The sequence below is a fragment of the Impatiens glandulifera genome, chromosome 3 (assembly GCF_907164915.1).
Source record: "Impatiens glandulifera chromosome 3, dImpGla2.1, whole genome shotgun sequence".
Classification (NCBI taxonomy): domain Eukaryota; kingdom Viridiplantae; phylum Streptophyta; class Magnoliopsida; order Ericales; family Balsaminaceae; genus Impatiens; species Impatiens glandulifera.
In genome coordinates, this window is record NC_061864.1 from 33,680,614 (window position 1) to 33,698,434 (window position 17,821).

The following is a 17,821-nucleotide window of genomic DNA, read 5'->3' on the forward strand; positions in this document are numbered from 1 at the left end:
AATTATAATTTTGTTTGGTCCTTGGTTATACTTGGAAAATGGGCCTCAACTATCCATCCTATTTACGTTAAATTTTTTATCATTTAAAGAAAATATAATTTTACAATTTTTTACAAAATTATCTATCAGAATTAATCATCCTGTATTAAAAGTCAAATCTAACATAATGCTTTTAGTTATAAAACTCTAAACATATATCTAAGTTATGTAAAGAAAAATATTTTAAATAAAATAAATAAAGAAATATTAGTCTTAAATTAATAAATGATTGACTGAAATATTTTTTTTTTTGGTTCTCTCCCTTTAGACTTTTTTTTAACCATTCACTTGAGGTCAAGTTATCCTCTCTTATTCATTCCCCAAATTTTAACTTCCTTGTCCATTCACTTAAACTATATAAGTATGTAAAATAGGTAACTAATCATGTATTAACTAAATTAGATATATTATTAAAAGAATACAATATGTTGTCCTATTCATTTCAAAGTGTAAACTATATATACAAGATTATAACATTGAGATCCACTAATTTAACCACTAATCTAGAAATTTCAATATATTAATTAGGCCAACCATATATAGAAAACCCAAGATAATTATTAGTTGATTACATTTATTACACTCGGCAATCGAAAAAGGTTGACAATGTATGTTGAGATTGGATCGAAATTTTTGAAAAAGAACTCTCGAAAGCCCTTTCGTGAAGATATCTGTAAGTTGTAAGCGAGATGTGACATGGAGAACTCGAACCTGACCGCGTGAGACCTTCTCACGAACAAAGTGAATGTCCATCTCAATGTGCTTGGTCCGTTGGTGCTGAACGAGATTACTAGAGAGATAAATCGTACTCATATTATCATAGTAAACAAGAGTAGGAGTAAATTCTGTAGCCAACAAGTTTTCGAAACAACATTTGCAACCGCCCGATACTCAACCTTGACACTAGAACGAAACAGAATGGTTTGGCACTAAGCCGACCAAGAGATTAGATTATCTCCCAAGAAGACACATTAGCTAGACAACGAACGACGTGTGTCCGGGCAACCACCCCAGTGAGCATCAGTGTAAGCCAAGATGGATGTAACAAAGGATGGAGACAAATGAAGGTCAAAATCATGAGTTCCCTGAATATACCAAATAATTCTCTTTAAAGCCGCCATGTGTACCTCCTGGGGATCATGCATTAAGAGATAAACTTACTAAACTGCATACATGATATCATGACGAGAAAACGTCAAATATTGCAGAGTACCAGCCATGCTGCAGTACAAAGAAGAATCTGATACATAAGAAGAGACTAAAGCCCCAAGTTTCGATGTGGTATCAACCGACGTTGTCGACGACTTACAAGACGACATACCCACACAGTCTATAATCTCATACGCATACTTTTATTGAGAGATGAACATACCATTTGTATGGGGCCTTACTGAAATGGTACTCAAGCTGGAGATTACGAATCAATGGAGAGAGTTAAAGATGCCATCAATATTATATCATCAATATACAATAATAAGTATGCCATGTGCTAACCTTGACGAAAAACAAACAATGAGTGATCTATAATAGTCCTAGAAAAACCAAGTGTGGACACAAAATCTGTAAAGAGTTTGTTCCAAACTCGAGGAGCCTACTTCAAACCATACAATAATTTTTTCAAACGATAGACATGATGAAGAAATGAGAAATCTCTGAACCCAAAAGGCTGATGCATGTATACAACATCATTAAGAGTGCTATGGAGAAAAGCATTCTTTACATCAAGTTGATGAATTGACCATTTCTTTGATAGGGCAAGACTGATGATCAACTGAATAGTTACAGTTTGACAGCAAGGTTGAAAGTATCCCCACAATCAACGACAACCTGTTGAGTTTTTCCATCACCTACAAGACGGACTTTATGCCTCTCAAAATAATCATCAGCACAGTCTTTATGAGTAAAGACCCATAAAGAACGAATAATATTAACATCTCTTGGATGGGGAACCAACTCCCACGTCTTATTAGCAATTAAAGGGGGAGGAAGTGGAGGGAGAGGTGGAGATGAAATTGTAGACTGATGTTGAATCACATATGGTGATGGAGGATCATTGAAAAAATCATATGAGAGTGGAGGGGATTGAATTTCAACAAAAGGAAACGAGACTCATCAAGGATGACGTGACGACAAATAATGATTTTATCATTTGATAGGTCAAAACACTTATAGCCCCGATGATTCAGTGGGTATCCAAGAAAGACACATGGGTAGAACGTGGAAGAAGTTTATGAATCATCATCGATGGAAATAGAGGATAACACAAACACCCAAACACGCGTAAATGATCATACATTGAATCTTTATGATACAAATGCTGTAACTAAGTAACGTATGCCATGTATTTATACAGAAGAATATTTAGGAGGTATGTGACCATTTAGAGAGAATGATGTCAAAATGTGGTGGGTATCTTGGTAGAGTGAGTAATGTACGAATCATATTATTGATAGTACAAAACTATCTTTCGTCCTTACCGTTCTGAGACGAAGTGTGAGGACATGAGAAGCAAAAGGTTATCCCATGCGTGGGTGCAAATTCCCTAAATAAATGATTATCGAATTCCCTCCCATTATCACATTGAAAAGATTTTATATCCCTCTCAAATTAGGTTTTGACGAGTGTACGAAATTGCAAAGCAACACTAAACACTTAGGATTTATGAGATAAAGGGAAAGTCCACAAAAAAATTAAATTTCTCGAGAAACAAAACATAGTATCTATTGCACACAGAACTTAACACAAAAGACGTCCATACATCACTATGAATAATGTCAAACGGTAACAAATAAATCGAAGTAAAAGCCTTAAATGAAAAATGAACATGTTTTCCTAATGAACACGAATGACAAATATGAGACACATTTTGTTTATTACAATGCATTATTTATTTAATCTAGAGATTCAAAACTAGAGTTGCCAGGATGACCCATGCAACCATTTTTCTCGACAACGAAGTTCGTCGAGGACACTATCTAGTGCATGGTGAAAGACACTGATCTCACTGTCTTAGAAGAGGCGTTCACCGAACATTTTGATCTTCCAAAGGAATGGCTCATCGCCTTCGACCAAATACCGACAACCGCGGTTAAGGAGATGCAGACAACTTTCTCTGAATTCTCTCAACCCATTCCTCTTCACGGAAAGAAGAAGTTGATGAAATCAGAATATCGTCTACTCAACGATATTGTAGCAAAATCCATTCGAGCAAAGGTAGGATCTTTCGACACATACACTCAGGACCGCTTTGAGATAATGGTGGGAATCACAAAAGGAATGACCATCAACTGGTCATCAGTCCTCTTCACAACCCTAGTGGCCATGGCGACGCTCCCGAAGAAGCAGCATACTGGATTTGCTATGCAGATCAGCAGGTTGCTCGAGCACTTCAAGATAAACATAGGTAGGGGAGTGAACACCCATCCATCTAGGATTCTAACCAACAGGATGGTAAGTACCTACATTCTCAAGATAAGAGGGGTGCAGGACTGCAACCTCGAAATATCCGCACAACAGTCAAGCAAACAGTCAAAAACCATCTCCCAACGACCAACACAGGAAAACGGAGGCTAGTAGTTGAGGAATCTGCTGAAAGCTCAAGCAATCGAGCCCTTGACTCAATAGGAGAGTTAGTCGAGACTGTTTCTAAGGCCAAGAAGGCACGATTGGAGGAAACAATAGCAACAAAGGTATTAGTAGACTCTGATGTTGTAATTGAAGTAAATGTCAATATAGTCCCTATTACAACTTATGAGGTAACTCCTGTAGTGGTACCAACTGAAGCATCAACTAAACGTCTTGTAGTGGTACCAACTGAAGCACCAAATGAAGGTTTTGCTGAAGCACCATCTGTAGTGTTAACTGATAATCTTGCTAAAAGACCAGTTACAATGTCAGCTGAAAGCCCTGCTGCAGCACAACCAACAACAATAACTTCACCAACAACTATTTCATTAACAACTGTCTCACCAGCAGCTACCGTAGCAGTAGCTCCAACTGTTAAATGTTTCCAAATAAGAAAACCAGTCCCAACTGTTGCACGATCTACCAAAGTTGTAGGTAAAGGAAAAGAAATTGCGGTCATTGATCCCAAGGATTCCTCCCCAAAACAACTCAGTATAGACCCGATAATAGAGGAGATTGAGGAGAAAGCGAAGGAAAGGCTGGAACTCTTCAACAACTAGAACGATATGAGGCTTCACGACATGTTCTCTAATTTCCTAACAATCAAGAAGATTGAAGGGCTGATACATCAAGAGAACATAACCCTAAAGTAGACCTCCACTATCAACATATAAGAGGCTCTCAAAAGGAGGGAGTTAGTTACAATCAACATTAGAGGAGCTAACCTGCAAACAATCCTTTGCCATAGAATGACTAATTATAGGCCAACGGACAACACCACTTGGCTGGATGCTAGAGTTAATGAGAAGCTATAACAGATCCTAGAATTACTCAGTTTGAGAGCCATAACAATCAAATATGGTACTGAGTCTTCCAGGGTTGCTAGGCTACCATGGGCACCACTCAATGCATCCAACACTAGTCCTCTGACCTCCCACTCGATGGAAGTGTCCGAGTCAACTCCTCCACCCGAGTCAACTCTAGTTAATTAAGTGCCAACTAGTACAGATGTCGAGCAACAACTCTCCCCAGTTACTGAGTAACAACTCTCCCTAACCGAGCAGCAAACCTCTCAGGCTGCATCCAGTCTCTCTACTTCAGCAACTAAAATAATCATAGACATTTGTGTAGGGATTCAACAATCCGAATTCTCACCTCTAGTGCTGAACAGGTGCCTCCTCCACGATCATTTCTATCTTCAAAAGAGCATGTGACAGCCGCTGAGAAGGAAGTATCCATTTAGGAAAGTGAACAGGCTACTCCTCTACAAATCTTACCAACCATCTCCACACATCAACAATCGACTCCTCATTCAATAGTGGAGTCATCACAAGGAACAGTGGATCTCTACTTCCTTATCTAGGACTCCCTTGCTCCCCTACAACAAAGCATTGTCACTCTCTTTGGAGAAATATAATCTCTCAGGAAACGAGTGTCAGCTGCCTCGAAAAGATTAGCCTATGACAAACTTCTTGAACAGGTCATGAAGGGTAATCAAGAGACTGTAATAATCAAGGAATCATTGAGCATGCTCAAATACGTATTAAGCAATTCCCTCAGCACTCACAATAAAGAGCTCTCCGCAAAGATCGATACAATCGGAATGTAGATTGTTGAAGTCACAGAATTCCTTAAACAATCAGGGGATACTGATGTTAAAAAAGGGGAAAGTAGTAAAGGGAAAACAATGATGGAGAAACTAGGAAGGGGAACGTAGCAAGACAATGAAGCTAGCTAGAGCGGGCTCAAGCAAGCTACAAAGGGAGAAGATAGACAATGAATATTTTACTTATTTATAATTATCATTGTCTATATCTATATATTTATCTATAGTTTATTTCCCATCATCACTTAGTTTTAACATATCAAAAATGGGAAATTGTTAAATTAAATCAAAAAGGGGGAAATTGTTAAATTAAGTTAAAGGGGAAAATTGTTAAATTATGTTAAAGGGGAAATCGTTAAATTAAGTTGAATTATGAAAAACGTTTTAATTGATTAAAATTAACTTAAGATAATTAAAATGAACACACAATTTTGATAAATGAATAAAACTAAGTTCAACAATGTGTTAATGCGCAAGTAAAATCAAAGACACGCTAATAGCAGAGTTACCATCAGCTGAAGACTCACTAACAACAAAGCTGCCATCAACTGAAGACTTGCTAAGAGAACTTGCACCAGAAGTGCTAAATTTTATACCTAAAATAATATTAAAAAATACATATATCTATTTTACAACATCTCAATTCAAAATACTCTACAACAGTATTTCTATCTATATACCTATAACATTAAAATATTTATTTTTTGCAAAATTAAAAAACAACTTGTAACTACTTTTTAAAATTCAAACGCCTATATTTCAAATTCAAATCCAACGCCTATATTTCAATTTCAAATTCAAATTCCAACGCCTATATTTCATTGCCATGTTCTATAAAAAAATTGAGATTCAAATTTCAAATTCAATTTAAAAAAAGATGAGAGAGAATAATGTTGCCGCCAGTTTTGAGTATATAACATGAAAAGTGGTGTTCTATATACAGTACACTACTGTTCATTTGGGCTAAATTTTTTAAGTATAACTCATCTGATGTAGATCAAATTTGTTGTAATTTTTAGTTTTCTATTTCTATTTTAGATATAGAACACCTAATAGAACATCTACTACAAGTGCCCTAACAACAACGTTACCATTAGTTGACTCGCTATCAATTGAGTTGCTCCATAGTAGAGTTCGCTAGCAGTAGAGTTGCTCAAACAACAGAATTCACTAGTAGTAGAGTCAGTCAAACAACAGAGTTCGCTGGCAGAAGAGTCACTCAAACAGTAAGTTCGCTGGTAGTAGACTTGATCAAACAATATAGTTCCATAGTAGTAGAATTACTCCATCAACAGAGTTTGCTGGCAACATAATTGCTCAAACAATTGAGTTCATTGGCAGCAGAGTTGCTCAAATAGAAGAGCTGACAGCAGAGTTGCTCATACAATAAAGTTGCTCTATCAGTAGAGTTCGCTAGTAGTAGAGCTCGCCATCAGTAGAGTTCGCTAGTAGCTGAGCTGATCATCAACTAAAGACTCACTATCAGCAAAGTAGCTTATCAAAAGTGCTGATCATCCGTAGAGCTCTCTATCAGTTGAGTTCCACATCAGATGAATTCTTATCAGCTAAGTCAAGTAGCTGAGCACTCATAAGCTGCAATACGATAAAATGTACAACCAACTCTCTACTCTGACATTCAAAACAATAAATGAATATTCCAGTCCCCTGCGCACTAAAACCATGTACAACCCCATACGCCAGGAATACGACAAACGTACCGTTGCCACGTATCGAAAAAATGGATTCGACCGTTATCACGCCTCAAGTATAAAAAGGCATTAGTGAACAACGATGAACTCTCTCTCTCTAGCCGGTTCTTTGCAAGTCACTACGTTACGCATACACAAGACAATATACATTGAGAGATGTTAATATACACGACAATCACACAATATAACTTACTCAAAAATCTTTTGTATCATTCGATAATCATCTTACTTGTGTAAGTTGAATAGATAATCGTTTATTCAACTAGATAGTGTGAGAGCTAGAAGTTCAGACAAGAAAGTGTTAAGAGTTGTGATCTGAGTGGGTTTGTGTACCGTCTATACAAATCAAAGTCTTCTAGTGGAATACTTCTAGTAATAGAAGAAGGGGTGATGTAGGAGTTTTTATCTCCGAACATCCATAAAATCTTGTGTTGTCTTTTCATTGCTTCATTCATTCTTATATCTGCCTCTTCAAATTCTGTAAGAATTTTCCGCACTTAAAATCATTCAAGAGCTTTCTACGATTTGTCCAAGAATAGAAACAGATTTTCAATTCTTAACATGATTAAAATCGCATTTACGTAAAAAATAGAACAACAATATTCAATTCCCTTATACTATTGTCTTCAATCCTAACATATGCAATGTATAATAAATAAGCACGTATAAGTTGACTTGTCAAACTTTCTTATTTGGGAACATTAAATAACAGTTGGGTAGAGTAACCGAATTTTGTGTACTAAGGTTTGGTTTGGAATTTCTCCCCACTATCGCTAAGGTCGAATCCTGATGAATGTATGAAAGCCGAAAGGGGGATCCATTATGGGTTCCTAATTTTTCTTCACGCAACATCTCTCGGTCATACACCGGTATGATCGGTCTTCACGTAATTCGTAGAAGTACAAAGTTCCGATGTAGTACTTCTTCACGTAATCCTAAGTGATATACCCGTGTTAGATTTTTGGAAATTATTAGGATAGAACCTACGTACCTTGGGGGGGATGAACCTAGTAAGGTGGATTATTATTAAGGTTTAAAATGTTATAATTAAAAAATTTATAAAGCCATAATTTTATTTATTTATAAATAAACATTCCCCATTAGAGTTGCCAAAAAAGCGATAACCCCCGGGAAATACCCTCTGTAGCTTAGAACATGTTGGATGACATGTGGCAATACGAGGCATCACGGGGTGGATCAAGGTTTGATACGTTTCAACCTTGGTTAGTGTGCCAAACATCTTTTTTTAAAATAAAACACTATTTTAAAAGATTTTGACAGTACTTTTGAAATTAACTACGTAAAATAATTAATTTTATTCAAATTTTAAAAATTTGAAGATCAAGTGATAGTTTAATCAAAGCATAATTTAAATTAATCAAACATAATTAATTTAATAAAAGATTATTTATTTAAAATTAGAGCCATCAAATGGTTTTATAAAAATCAGTAAAATATACATGTATAAATGTATTTTATACGAGAGTTTTTATAAGGGGTTCATTTTTGGTTACACTCGGGAAAGGGCTTTCGCGGTATGTCCTTTGCGCCCGTCGAATGTCGGTTTTATTTTTTTAAATTATGACTATTAAAAGATTTATTTACAACATTTAATTTATTTAGTAGTTTAGGGTCATAAAAAAGGGAAGGTTTAAATTGCGTAAATAATTGTACAAAATTATTTAAAAGGGCGTATTTACGATTGTGTTGATATAAGACTAAGTAATATACCTAAAAAATATTAGTAAAGTATTAAAATTTAAAAATATTTCTCAAGCAAAATATTTTAACTAAAGTTTAAGACAAATTTTATCAAAAACTAATTACATTTCTTAAAGCTCTTAAGTATAATAATAGTCCAAATTATTTCAATTTAGACTATTATCACCTTAAGCAATAAAAAGTTGGAAATCAATTATTTTCGGATTCAATTGACACTTTTATGGATCCATAAGTAATTACTCGTTAATAATCCATTCAATGAACCCATATATGAATTTTGTATAACAATAGGCTTGAGATTTATTAAAATATAAATTATATAATTGAAGAGTAAAAAATAAGTGTCTACAGAATACCCCTCTTGGACAAAGTTATTAGAAATTACTCGGTTTAAAAAAATACATGCCCAAGTTTTAAAACTAGGAACTACGTTCGAATATTTATAGTTTATAGTTCATTTCAGATTTATTCAACAAAGAGAGCAAACATGACGAGTCCCTCGGGGGACTCACATAATGTCTCTACAATTACTGGTCTGATTAATGTCTCTTCTACAAGATGTCGCTTGAATGATATCATCATAATTGCAGGTCTAATTAGTTAAATTTGCATGATGCATTCGAATGAGATGGATAATTTTCATAAGATTGCATGTGAATGACATCACTATAATTACAAGTCTAGTTAGAGATTATATACGTGTGAATAACATTGCATGTCCAATTAGTGATTATATTAATGTGAAAGTTATTTTGTTGTAATCGCAGATCTAATTAACGATTACACGCAGGTGAATAACATCATAGGTCTAATTAGTGAATATATTTGTGTGATAAAAAAATATTGTAATCGCATGTCTAATTAGCAATTATATGGTGAAAATATCACAGGTCTAATTAGAGAATATATTCGTGTTATATAAAAAATGTTGTAATCCAAAATCTAATTAGCGAATATATTCGTGTAAAATTTTATTTTTATATAATTGCAGGTCTAATTAGTGATTACATATGTGTGAATAACATCACATGTCTAATTAACGAATATATTCATGTGAAAAATTATGTTATTGTAATCACAGGTCTAATTAGTGATTATCTACGTGTGAATCACATCGTAGGTCTAATTGGCGAATATATTCATGTGATAAATTATGTTGATGTAATCGTAGGTCTGATTAGTAATTATATACGTGTAATTAATATCACAGGTCTAATTAATGAATATATTCGTGTGAAAAAAAGAAGTGGATAATTGCATATCTGATTAGAAATTTTCACGAGATAGATGGGTCTGATTTATCTAGAATTTTAGTTATCTTTGATTTATCGTTTGTACTTAAGTCAGGAGTCAGACCCTTTTAACATTATAGGTGTTAGCGTATTTCCACTCTTTTTTGACGTTTAGCGGTGTTAGATTGAAATATTTTTATAAATCGGTTCCGTACATCATTCCTTAAAATGTGTCAAGAGGAAACCGTATGCAACTGATGTTCTTCAAGATAATTACTATCAATTTTGTCATCAATCCCTTGAAAAAATGCTTTGCCTTGAGTTTTCATTGAGAGAATTGATTTCTCGAACATCATTTATTAAGATTCAGATTATGCTTAATCTTTCAGTCATGTGCCATTTAATTTGGTATCATTTCTTAAATTTAGCGGTCAACATTCTTCGAACTCTAAGGCCTATGGGCTCTTTTTATTACTCGGGGTATATATGATAGAATCAATACATTTTCGTTCTTCCATTCATAAACTAGACAAGGGTTCAGATTAACAACAAATGGTGATTTCAAAATCTCAATCTCTATGAGTATTCTCTTTATTTTTTCTTGACCTCATTTCTTGATTACTAGGGTGTATCTCATAGATTCAAAGTACTTTGTTCTTACTTTCAAACAAACTGGACATCTTTCTAAAAGTGATGATTTTTGTATCTCAACAAACACAATATTGTTTAAATAAAAAATTTCTTTTGAGGTCTTAGTCTCTTGTACATGATCTCTATTAGAGACAATACATCACCTCTGTTTATGACATTGTTCCAAGTTTGGGCATTCAATTTTCCACGAGATCCCTCTTAAACATCAACAGTTTAAACTTATGTAAGGCTTGAGACAGACCCATCTAAAGAGCATTTCACTCGAATCTCGAAGGTTACAATTGTTGATTAAAAGAAAATTAATAAGAAAGATGAATTTTCCCGCATCCTTACTCATTTCTTGAATCTTTATTCCACTCTTTGTCTTTTGGGCTTAAGAGTTTAAGGGTTGTTGTCCTTCCTTGAAACCAATATTAAAACGTATTTTTAACCATTTATTTTGAACTATTTTTATTTTAATATAAAATTCCGTAGTATGCGTTAGGATCTAGATCGCCGATGGCAGACCGGGGTCTGGCCGGTTAGTACTTTCACTCAACGAATGACTCTAATCCGGTTAGAGATTAACACCGGGTTTCAATACTACACAAACTGTCACAAACCCTTGAACCGAGTTCAAGTGCGGAAGTGGTTTGTTTCAGGTTGAAGCAACACACACACAGGATGAATAAAGATAGAATCTGGATAATATCGGTTTGGAGATTAGGAGGTCGGTTCAAGGTTTAGTGAATCGGTTAAAGTGATGTACCTCGGTTAGAGCAGTATGAGTCGGTTAGAGAGTAGAGCCTGCAGAAAGTAAAGAACAAGACACATGTTTTTTTTTTTGGGAAAACGACTTATTGTCATTTCATTAAAAAAAACCCAAAACGAGAAAAAAACGGACAAAGTCTCCTTTAACTTTCTAACAAACCTAGAAAGTTAAAGGTTAAGTTCAAGAAAACAAACATTCAAACAAAGCAAATACAAGACTTACAATCAATCATAAGAAAGTAAATAGCTTTCAAAAATTAAAAGACGTCACTTTGTCATAATCGATTTTCCACTCCCGACAAAGAGTCCATTCACGCTCACCTTTGGCAACCCGCCTCCACGTACCGATTAGCGCACCGCAATCAAACACAATATCTCTCTATACATGCTCGACATTGCGACGAACTCTCCCAAAAACTCTAGCGTTTCTCTCAACCCACAAATGATAAACAATGGCTGTAAAACCGCATTTAAAGACATTGGCACGAAATTTATTACCCTTAGCGAAGGTGTGGGCAGCAATAATGATGTCATCCCAAGACTCCGACAAACTCCCAATACCCATAGCCGAGGTGAATAGATTCCAAATGGATTTAGCAAATGGGCAGCCCCCAAAGAGATGTTCAATAGATTCCAATGACCCACCATAAACACACAACTAGGATCCGGGATATCCATATAAACAAGAATGCGATCACGATTATTAAGCCTTTTCCGGAAGACAAGCCAAAGTATAAACCGGTGAACAAGACACAGGTTTTTATGGATTTTCAGAGATAAAACTCCCACGTCACCCCTTCTTCTCGAAACCGCGAGAAGGATATTCACTAAGGAATACACAAACACAATACCCAATCGAGACTTATTTACTACTCGATAAACACTCTTACAATTCTCACAGAAATTGTAATCTCACTTCAAATGCACACTTAAACTTTAATCTTAGAGAGATAAATACAACTTATAACTTGGGTTGTTGTAACTCTTAGGACTGCATTTACTCCTCTTCAGCTCATTCTTTTATAGGTAAAATGTGCCAACGGTCACATTTCTTCAACGGATACTTTCGGGGTAATCCTTGAATCTGATTGGTTGAGCAGAGGTTCAGTGTTGCAGTACTGGCGGTTTAAACTTTTAAGGCGTAGGTCAAACCGGCTAGGTTTGTCTTTTACTTAATATAGCAACTGTCGGTTGGACAGTTGCCTGCACCTGGAAGGTTGCGCCTCTGACTTATCCCAGAGTGGAAAGATCTCTTCAGACAATCTTCTGCAGCCTATAGAGTATCATCGGACTTGTATGGATATGGCAATGTTACAGTCTGTTCCTTTGGTATCATCTTCTGCAGATACTCAAAGTGTTTGTTTGCACCGATTTGTAGATTGTACTTAGTTTGATAATCTTGGCTTCTTTCTCTAAATAGCTTCTTCATCGGATTTTCGGTTGGATGCATTTCGGTTTAGGATGTCTACCGGTTGTTCATAGCTTCATGTTAACCGGATAACTTTCCGGTTTTGGATACATCCTTTTGCTTCTTCTTCTAACCGCTTAGATTCTTTGGTCGGTTGGATTCTTGACCGGTCATATTTTTGACCGTTCTTGGTTCTTGACCGTTCCTGCACAGGAAGTTTGTTTTTGTTAAGTTCTTATTTTAACCGGTCTAATTTATCTAACAGTTTCTCCCTTTTTGATTATTTTACTTAAAATATTCAAAACCATGTAAAAAGTAAATTGTAGGTCGGTTGTTTTAAAAGTTTGTTTGGCCAGATTTTTGAAAAAGACTTAGAAAAAATTTTGGAAAAATTTGAGAAAAATTTTGTCTTTGAAGAAAAATTTTGTCTTTGAAGAAAAATTTTATCTTATCAATTTCTCCATTTTTGATTATTTTATTTAAAATATTCAAAACCATGTAAGAATTAAATTGTAGGCCGGTTGTTTTAAAAGTTTGTTTGGCCGGATTTTTGAAAAAGACTTAGAAAAAATTTTGGAAAAATTTGAGAAAAATTTTGTCTTTGAAGAAAAATTTTATCTTATCAATTTCTCCCTTTTTGATTATTTTATTTAAAACATTCAAAACCATGTAAAGATTTAAAACGTAGGCCGGTTTCCAAAAATACTTTTTAAAGTTAACATAAACAATAGATAATAAAAAAAATTCTATTCCCTCTTCTTAGGCATATATCTCTCGAGTAGGTATTCAACCATCACTCCCTTTCCCAGATTGCAAGGATCGACGCCAAATCCGGAGGCAGATGCTTGACCGCCCGAGGTTCCGGTGAGTGGTGAATCCTGTGAGGGAACCGATCTGAGTGGAATCGCCTCGATACCCCGCGCTCTTTTGTTCAGCGGTATATCCTCTTCTTCTTCAACTTCTGTTCGAACCGGGTTGAAAGGAGGAGTATTGATCGGTTCTACGATGTCATCCAACATCTGTTGATTCCGTTTAGCCGCTGACTTCTTGGTGGTCTTCCTCTTTCTTGTGACCGGTCCGATTGAGGTAGCAGCCGGATTCGAGGTTTTACCTCTTTCTTTTATTTCCTCCACTATTAAGTGTTGTTGGATTAGCCGAGCCGCATCCTCATTTGCTTGAACCGCTTGTGCCGGTGCAACATTTTCTACTACTTGAACATGTTCGGCCAGGTCTGCATCCGCCTGTTCCCTTTCCTCCTGAAGCCATATTTTCTCGTCTTCGGCCTCTTGGATCTTTTGAGCCGTGATCTTGTTCGCTTTCTCAAGCACTTCGTCGGCCGCTAGCTTGGCCGCAATCATCTCTGCCAGTTGTTCGGAGACCGCTTGTAGCTCGGCTTGGGTCTGGGCATGCTTCTCTTCAAGCGCTGCCATTCTTTCAAGTATTGAACCGGCCTGGATACCGGATTGTAGCAGACCCTCTTCAAAAGTTGCCAGCTTTTGATCCGTTGATGTAAGCTGTTGGGCGGTTTGATTGTGACCCTGTTCAAGCGTCATTAGCCGTTGATCTATTAAAACGAGCCGCTGGTCAGTTTGAGCAATACCGTTCTCCTGATTTGTAGTTCTCTGTGTCGTGGAGCTGAACAGTAGGTCGGTCAGGCCGTAGTTATCTTCAACGACTGTAAGCCGTTGGATTGTAGAGTTCAGTTTTCACCAGTAGACTCAATCAACCGGTTGAATTTCTTTGCTCTTTCCTTCATTCTCTTCTGCCACGGCATGATGGCATCCTGACAAAATTCCTCGATTAAGTCCTTGACATCGTCCTTGGTTAGAGCAGGCACCAGCGTCTTGTCGGTTTGTGGAGACCCGAGCCGATCGGTGAGCAGAGTATCCGTTTCGGTTTCAATTTTGTTGACCGTGGGTTCCGGTGGAGGAGGGGCATTCTCTGCCTCATTCGGATTCGGACCGCCGTTGGATTCATAACCGTCATCACCTTCAGCATGAGATCTGGAAAAGTGTGAAGCTTCTTGATGAGCGGGTTCCGACTCCAACCGCGTCATCTCATCGGTTAGCTCCCGTTCCTTCCTCTTAGCATGTCCAACACTATTACATTAAGTTGGTTTTTCTCCTCTTCAGGAACATTCGTTCACGAAGGTGACGGATGTGGCCGGTGATTTCTTTTAACCGGACGTGCGGTGACCACGCTTTTAGTCTTCGTAAGGTCGAACACCGACCTTTCCATCTCCACCAATTTTTCATATCTCTGATGAGCGGAATGCGCCGGTAACATGTCGGCATAACCGACTTCCTGCCATTCCAGAGCCCATTGATAGTAGACATTGCTCACAACATGAGCCTGATCGAAAAGTTGTTTCATTATATGGGAGACAAGTCATTCTCCTAATTGTTGAACGTTGTCGTCCTCGGATCTAAATAACTCCGGTCGTCTGGCTGAACCGGTTCCATCATTAACGTTTCTGGCCGGTTATTCTTTGACTACCTTCTCCTTCCCTTTTTCTAACCGATTTTCCTCGGTGTTGTTGGAGTTGGTGCGGCTGGAGCTAGTTGCGGAGTCCTCCGTATTAGGATTGTCGGCTTGAATATTTGCCGATCCGAATGTGTGTGGAGCCGCCTTGCTTCCGGATTGTTCACCCGCCGGAGCCTGTTTCTTTCTAGGCTGCGATTTCCGAGGACGAGTGGTTGATTGTTTTCCGGCTGAGATCTTCACTCTGCCCGGTTTGCCCGCTGTTTTCAGAAAGTGGGTGGATCTTATTATCTTATTGGAAGATATAAGAACACCCGGACCGGTTTCGGCATTTGAGTGGCGCATCAGCTTGCCGAGTGGAACGGCGTATCCCCAAGACCGTTTTGAAGACGGATCCACCATCTCACACAGATTGGAGAAAACAACCTTGTCCTAGTTGATCTTAATGCCTCTGACCAAGCCGGCCAACATCTCAATTTTCAAACGTGTGAGGCTATCATAGTTGCCTCCTCTTCCTTGAACCGACTTTGAGAGAATCTCGCAAAGTGACCTGTATTCTGGTTTGAGTTCCGTTTTCTTACCGGACACCACTATCGGTTGGTCAGTATCCGATACATCACAGCGAACCGCAAGGAGTTCATCCTCGTCTGTTTCCACCGAGAAGTCACTCCCTTATGTCGGTAAGCGGAGGACTTCAGCAACCGATTCTTTTGTAATTTGAAACGATTTTCCACCGACCGTTGCGGATATAACTCCTTCATTGAGTACGACAGGTTGGAAAGATTCCGTGACCGCGTCTTGATACAGGACGAACGGTCCATTTAGAAAATGTTCAAGACCTGAGGCAAATATGAGATTCAACACTTGTTTAGCCCTTGTCAATCCGTTGGTTCGAATTTCTTCGAAGTCCACTTGGAAAATGTGAGTGAAGAGTACAGAATCTCGACCCATTTTTCTTAGAGAGACAAGAAGTTGGAAAGATTGAGAGCTTAAGGAAAAGTTGAATGATAGAGAGAGAAAGCAATTCGCGGAAGAAGGAAATAAAAATGCGAATGAAGGTATTTATATGCTGCGGCCTGGAATGCGAAAGACGCGAGCCGTCACATCAGGAAAGGGCGCCAATTTTCCCTCCAAAACGTGTTGGCGGTAAGCCTTTGGGAGGTAACTCTTTGGCGGGAGTTCTTTTGGCGGGAAGTTATTAAAGCGGTTAATCTTTTAACCGATGATTAAGGAGGTGGTGATTTTAACCGGTGATTAATGAAGCAGTAAGCGATGTTAACCGGTTGAGAATTTAAACCGATATTCGAACTTTGTAATTTTAAACCGATTTTTGAACTTTATAATTTAAATTTATATTCAAAGAAGACATAATAATGATAGAACCGATACAAAGATCGGTTGGAAGTACAAATACAAGGTTAAAATGAACCGTCCTAAACCTAAATCATTCTAGAGAGTTTGTCTTCCACTACTTCTTTGTTGAGGACATTTGAGGAATTTATCGGTGTGCCCGGTCCAAGATTTGGAACGCAGGCCCGAATGACCCGGCTCAAGTGAGGAGCATAGCCGAACCGTTTCTTTGTTTCAACCATGGTCTTCAAGTTGTCGAAGATGACCGATGCCCAGTTGATGGGGGCGAAGCTGACGATATAGGTCATCATGTCGAAAGCTCTTCTGGAGTAGTTTTGATTTGGGGATTGGCAGATGATCGACCGGTTGACGATCTCATGCAGGAGTTGAATGTGGGGAGCAAGATTGGCGTTAAGGCCGTGATTTTCAACCGGTGTTTCAGATCCGGAGAACAGTTCAGCGTAATCAACCGCTGCACTTCCCACCCTTGAAGGAAAGTCCGAGAACCCCTCGGTTGGGAGATTAAACATCCCGACGAGTCCGCTCTCAAGGAGAACGATGACATTGTTTTTCACGGTGGAGACAATGGCACCGTTGAGCATATATGCATTGTTGAAAAAGTCCAGTACCTCTGGAATAAATAGAGGTCCGGATTCTTCTAGGAAATCACGAAGTCCGGTGTCGACTAGGGATTCAAAGATTAATTCCCTTATTTCAATGTCGTCCATGGAGAGTACTGAATCAAAATCGACGCAAAGATAGTTTCTGAGAGTGCGATGAGTCATTTTTCAGATCTTGCTAAGAGAGATAGAGATTTAAAATATGTTGTTTTGAAGTGTGTTGGGATGAGAGGGAGATGTTTCTTAAATAAATTTGAAATGGGAGGGAAAATAAGAGCATTTAATGTTAATATTCCTTTTTGTCTCATTAATGCTGGGGAATATTTATGTTTTCAAAACGCCTTGGGAAGTGGCGATTTTGACCAGTTACGGAGACCGATGCTAAAAATCTCGTTGGGAACTAACTAAGTTTGTGTAATTTCCCATGAAGTTGGAATTCAAAATTACTAGTTTTTTATTAATGAAAAGTGGATTACATTGAACCGAAGAAAACATAAGTTAGACCGAAAGGAAACATAATTGAGTAGGATAAAAATACAACCGGTGCGTGAAGCAAAATGACCGGTTGTCCTAAGGAGTGACTTTTTAATGACCAGAAGAGGCGATGTTTCTGTTCTTCTTCCAAGCCT